Source organism: Orussus abietinus, unplaced genomic scaffold (genome assembly GCF_000612105.2).
Source record: "Orussus abietinus isolate OABI.00-Male unplaced genomic scaffold, Oabi_2.0 scaffold145, whole genome shotgun sequence".
Lineage (NCBI taxonomy): Eukaryota > Metazoa > Arthropoda > Insecta > Hymenoptera > Orussidae > Orussus > Orussus abietinus.
The window spans coordinates 126,002-132,906 of record NW_019394300.1 but is presented as its reverse complement, the minus strand read 5'-3'; positions in this window follow the sequence as shown (position 1 = coordinate 132,906).

Genomic DNA, 6,905 nt, shown 5'->3' with positions numbered 1-6,905 from the left:
TCACGAGTCGGTGAAAGGTCATCCCGTCGATCCGGTTATCAATCAGATAAATCGAGTAACATACAACTGACCCCCGTGCCAGTTCGGACCTGTCGTCCTGTGGCAGGAGAAGACCGGAGGAACGAAATGTCGAAGCTCACCGACGAGATGGTCCGTTCTCTTCGTGCGGTATTCCCCCTGGAGATTCCTCCCGAAGGAGACTTGGGGTTTTTGGCCCCGGCTCCATCTGCCTCCGCCCCGAAGATGGATTTGGCCGCATCCACCTCTGCCTCCGCTTTCTCCGCCTTTGCTATTTCTGCTTCCTCTTCCTTTGTTCGCTATACCCTAAAAAATTTAAATCGAATCATTTTTTGTAATCCAGCACGTTTAAATGGTTGACGAGCTCGGTAGTATCGCCCTAACCCAATACGTGAAAATGTTTAAAAACGGCAAGTCGATGAAATACTAATAAACATAAAATAATTAATTAATCATTTATTTACAGGGTACTTCAGACATCGGACAGCCCTCCTGAAATCCTTGGACCAAGAAAATATCCATCGCAACCCTAGAATGAGGCATCGAAGACATTGTGGCTATCGACCCACCGACCGGTTGATGGATAATTTATTTAAGATAAGATAAGTTTATCATACCGTCGGGTCTTACGGCCTGCCCTTACCGAAGCCCATCGTGGTGGGCGGCTGCATGGGTAGCATGGCTCTAACAACACACAGAATAAAATTTAGTTTTTACAGAAGAAACTCTTTGATTCACATATCCTACGTTAAAAAATTGAACGTGCCAGTATGTATGTACTCTATCACACATATGCACGTAAATTGTTCTCAACAGATTTCCATAAGCCTTGCTTTTTCGTAGGATGATTTCAAGAGACAAATACATGAACGTCTCAATGGAAACTGAAAAATGCCGGACAACACAGGAGGAAAATCTCCCAACAATAGCGGACGACACTTGGCCATTTAGTATTACGCCGAGGGATCGTTATTACTCGTTTTTTATTTCACCTTCCTTGTAAAAAGTACACGCGATGAAATAAGCGCATTTCTAAAGATCTCAATATCGAGACAATATTCTATATGATTATACAACACTCCGGAAGTCATCGATCGATCAAAAATATCCCGATGATTCCGTAGTGCATCAGAACGCCCTTCACCAATTGGAACATTCCGTAAATTTGCTAACAAAACTGGCAATCGGTAAGTTAGCGACGCCTTTATCCGTCAGTCCTGAGTCTCTAGTATAGAACTCCTGATTCTCGGTTCTCAGTTCTTAGCGAGTCGAAGGCCGAAACCATCGAGATTTTCGGAAGGTCACTTGTACCACGAACCGCAGTAGTGCTATTCGGCACTCATGCTATCCAAGTGCATCAAGCCAAGAAGAGATCTCCGTTAGACGGAAGGATTCTTGGAGACCTCCAACCCTAGGACATGCCACGGATTGAAGGTATTCACGTGCAGTCATCCGACTGGGTATATCAAAGGAGAGACTTCACCGAATTTGACAGCTGATAAGCTAGATATAGAGCCTTTTGCAAACTCGGACCACCTTCGTTATTATGTTACCTTTATTTCATCTCCCCCATCTACGAGCAAAGCAAACCTTAACCATTATCGCGATTTCCATGCCTATCTCCGGGTAACCAGATAGAAAAAGATTGTTCAGTCCTCCCGAACAACTGAGCGCGAAATCTCAGCAATTCGAAACAGATTAGATGTACGCGTAAGCCGCGATATAAACAGCGAAGAATTTCAGCGACAGCGTATCCCGCGTCCGCGAACAAACATCTTATCATGACCCGCGAACAAGCGCCTTCTCATGACACCCGAACCGCGGAAGTAGAATAAACCCAGAGAAATTAGATTAGACACCTTAGCCGTCTCACACACCCACACAGTTTATTCAATATGTAAGAAAATTTATCCCTTTTGCTGTGAGAAACATTTTGTTACAGATAACTCTGAGTGATGAGTGACAAAAAGATGCTTGATGTTTCATGGTTAATATCATCCAATTAATGTTATTTAATTTTCACCGCCATCGGTGATTCACAACAATGTAAGCAATGTCGGAGGAAAGAACACGAGAAAGAAACCCATTTAAGCATAATGCTCTGCACTACTGTAACCGTTAAAGTTAACGGCATTGATCGTAACGCTGGCATAACTGTTAAATTCAGCAGTACCAATAAATGGAAAAATGCAATGATTATATTTAGTAGTCTAGCTAGCAAATAGTAGTCTTCGTACAAGGAACTAAATACGTGGATTACGCATTATAAGAATGAATTCTTATTTTGTAAATCGTGATTTGTCCCCGTCCAGGGTGAGGTAAGTGCTCTGTCGTACATATGCACATGAATTTAATTATTACAGCTTCTCATGGTTCTTGCTTTTTGTAGGATGATTCGATGAGGCGAATTCATTAATTTTTCCATGGAACGTTTCAATGGAAACAAGTAAATGGCGAGCAACATAGGAGGAAAATCAAGACCGTCAATGATACCAGCTTACTATTCGGACATTGAAGTCAAATATGTACTTTACACAAATATGTTCGTAGCAGTAGAAATCATTTGGATGAACTTGCGTGGTCCAGCAAACTGTCCAGCATTATTTTGAACAGCACCTGTCAAAAAATATGAATTAAACTCAGAATTTGAAACATACACAGTAATAAGACAAATATAAATGTTTTAACGAGGATATTGGAAACTCCCTCTAGAAACGTTTTGATCCGTGTCGAACGTTTCGATAGTACGTTTCAAGGGCCAACGACACCGACGGTTGGCTCTCCCCCGCGTTCTCCTACGAATTTCGAGAACCTCTAGCTGAACTCGAGAGGAGAGGTCTTCTTTTGTCTCTGATAGTGACTGAGGACGTACGTCGACGGCTTTTCCTCGGAACCTTCGTACTCGACGAAATCGAATCTAAACTCGAAGCTAAATCGAGTTGCGAGTGGAGTTCGTGAAAGTTCGTCAAGTTCTCTTTGCACCCTGGCCCCAGCTTAAGATTCGACCACCCAATATCGAAACAAAGGACCCTGTGATTTTAAGGAAATAAGTCGATTGCTACTTTTCCTCCGACCCGATCTTCCTCAAATCCATCGCGATCCATCGAATCCGGCCCTCTACCATAAGCTGCAAGCCGGCCGTCGCCCGAAACCCGAGTATCGTTATCGAAAATCGGCGTCTCTTGTAAGACGTCTAGTGCCCATTCCATAGCACGAGGCCGCTCGGTCGGGGCCGTGATGTGCCGCGATGAGGCCCCGATATCGCATCACAACGTATTATATGAACAATAGAAATGATAGAAAAGATACAAGCATAACACTTAGTTAAATTTAGGCACAGAAAGGTGTACTTATATGTACGAATTTTGTAATTAATCCTTTTGTTCCATCGTCAAATTTAGTCAAGAGTGACCACATGCATATTTAAACGAAAAACAATAAGGAAACACCATTGTCTTTGTCTTGTCATGTCTTCCGGATCAACGGAAGAATTTTAGGAAACTCCAACCTTAGAACACCCCACGGTGCGAAAAAGGTAAGGTGCAATTATATCTTTCGATACTCCAAGGACCATTGGTCCAACAATAATGTCTTCCGGATCAACGGAAGAATTTTAGGAAACTCCAACCTTAGGACACGCAACAACGTGGAAAGGTAATGTGCAATATTTTTCGGTAGTCCAACGAACATTGGTTCAACAATTAGGAAACACTATTCTACGTCTTCCGGATCGACGGAAGGATCATAGGAAACTCCAACCTTAAGACACCCCACGGTGTGAAAAAGTTAACGCGCAATTCTCTGTCAACGAAGAAGACAAAGAAAAGACGTTACCGAAAGTAAGCCTTTGCGAAGTCCAGGTTTAAGGCAAGTTAATGTGGACTGTACCGTTGAAATCGGTGTACTCCGGCACTCCCGAGCTACCAAATTAATATCACTCGAGATAAGAAAGAGGTCGTTTCTCTACTATTTAAACAGAAATTTATTAGCAAGCTCGTTAAGGTACTCCTTGTACCACCTATTCCAGAACTGTCGCATTCTTTTTACATGTTCCCATTGAGAGAATCGATCGTCCTTGATTTCCCGAATATCATACTCTGGAAGACTGGTAAGAGCCTCTCCGACGAGGAAATGTTCCGGTGTTAGAGCCGAAAGATCGTTAGGATCATCGGACATGGGCGAGATTGGTCTAGAATTGAAAATCGAACTTGGACAAGAATGTGACTGTAGCCGGCCGAATCTGAGAACCAAGCGGCCGCGGACGCGTTCTTAATGACACGTTTTGCTCATTCGACGTATTCAATTATTTTTTTTCCCCACTTGTGACAGTCGCGATTTAAATCGCGCGCGGTGCGACAACAGCCGGCAGAAACGAAAGGAACAAAAGCTAATCCAACAGGAAATGCCATAGCAGAAGGTACACAAGCCCAAGAACGGACAACCCTCGCGTGGAAAGAAGACAAAGAGCAAAAAAACCGTCCCCACCTATGTAGAATGATCCGCGGTGGATCAGCTGAGGAGAACCCCTTCTTCTCATTTCTTTTTCTCGCGTTTCATTTATATACAAAAATGATTAAAGATTCGTTAAAACGGATATCTGAGTTGTAATTTCTCCCCTTAAGACGTCACAAAGGTAGTCCGTTAATTATAGTTCCAGTAGGAAATTTTATGTTTTGCGCTCTCGCGCCACAATAATTACATTGACGTATAAAATACGATTCGCTTTTTGAAAGTTTTTCCATTTCGTTTTAAATCGTTATTTGGAAGCGTCCAAAGAAGATAGATCGTTGCCTCGCGGTCGTCGGACGGAAACCACCGAAAAGTTTCATGACTCGTGACTTTTTTGTGATCCGGTATAAATTGTCCTTTGGAAAGTTGCATGCAGAAATATTTCTGCAAATAACTTTGGTTTCTTAATTATTCATTTGTACTCCCCACCATCTTTTCTCGCGATCCTTTACTCGTCTTTGGCGCCCCGACCTAAACTCTTTCTTCCTAGGTTCCGTTGTCCCGAAATTCGTTATTTTTTCCCAAATCTGAAAATCTGGTAACGAATGACGAGCATCGTCGCTGAGGTTCTAAATTTCTACTACGGTTTTAAAATGTCATTAGCGTCACGATTGCATAATCTGTTTCCTATCTGGTCACTTTTTCTAGTGAATTCGCCTAATTTTACATAAACGCTGTTTACTCAACTTTCGTTCTCTTCGTTAATAACCTGAACGATCTATTTTACCCTTTTAGTGCTGTTCGAAGTAGTTAGCACTTGTAAAACGACGATATATCATCGTTCGGCATTAAATGGGTTATGTATACTTTTCCGTTCCTGTATCGCTCGCCTAATCTCAATTGCGGGCAATGTAATAACATTCGGGCCTAATTAAACGTTTAGTCAACGGACTTAGGAAACCCAACAATTCCGTTGTTATTTTCGGAAGTACAGCAAAATAGAAGTTGAGGAAAAACTGAGGGCTGCTCTCCCCTTCTTTCCCTCTCTTCCGTTCGGTAAATTGTCGCCATATTGTTTTACGCAATCGTTTCGCGTAGAGAGAAAGAACGCAAGAAAAGCCCAGCTGATTCCTCTCTTTAAGCCTTGCGGCCTTCGTAGTCGTATCTATATCCTAAGTCCATGGTCCGCTCGCATTTATAATAAACATCATTTGTATTTGTCAAGCGCCTGGGAGTGCCGAACAATATTGCAGAGGAGCAGATCTCGCATAATTAGAGACTTGCCTTAGAGATATTCAACACGTCCAAACATCGATTCGAGTGGCTTGAAATTATTGAAGAGTTTGAAATGATCTCCGTTCCTTGATGGTCCGAAGAACGCCAATTATTGATAACGTGCAGACAAACGCATCGAAGTACCGCCGGACGATCAGCTGCTCCGCATTTCCGATGATTCCGACGCTATCAGACGTCTCTCGTTATTCCCAAATTCTTTTATCAATTGGATTGGTCGAAGCTGAGCAGCCTTCTACCTTCAATTTCATACGACATTGTCCAAAGTAAATCGCTCCGCTCCGCATCAATGACTAAAATTTATTGACGGAGGTCCCTCCCAGAGGTTCTTGCAGAACGTAAACCTACCAAGCCATAACGCTGCACGAACTTCCGGCTCGTTTCAACTGCGCTAGAAGCTGGTCAGATTCCTCAATGACGAGCTGATTTCTAATTCTTAACCAACAAGGCGAGGTTTAGCAGGCCACATTGAATGGGGGAATCTTACTAACGCTCAGTATTCTTCCAAGGCGTTATTAAATCCTCATTCGTTACTGCTTAGCGCGTTCATAAACGAAGTCAAAGGAATACATGTCCTGATCTTTCGGCATGTCGGATCAACTCGTCTGTTTCCGTAGTGGAGCGTTACACGTCGCTGGACATATCCAGTTAAGGACCATGAAAGGCCGTCGTCGTCAACCATGTGGCGACCATTCTTGATATCACAATCGACATCCCGATCAGCCGTTCGAGATGGAATTCGTCCAGATCATAAAATCTTTCTGGTAACGTTGGGCAGCCGAATATCTGCATCAGCTGTAGCGATGGTATAAGTGGAACAAGGCCCAGATGAAATACCCAGGCAGGTATGCCCGTCCTGGTCAAGAAATTCCCTCTGGTTAATCGCAGGTACGGATCCTTGAGACCGCATCCATGTCCAAGTGAATTCTCCCGAGTCATCACCATTAGAACCGCCACTGGCATTCCAGGAGATTCAATGACGATAAAAATGCAACTCAAAATAGAGCCGCGTTGCACGTCGCTGGACCCATCCAGTTAAGAACCGCATGGGGATCATTCTTGACATCACCATCGGCATCCCGACCAGCCGTTCGAGATGAAATTCATCCAGATCAAAAAATCTTTTTGGTAACGTTCGACGGTCG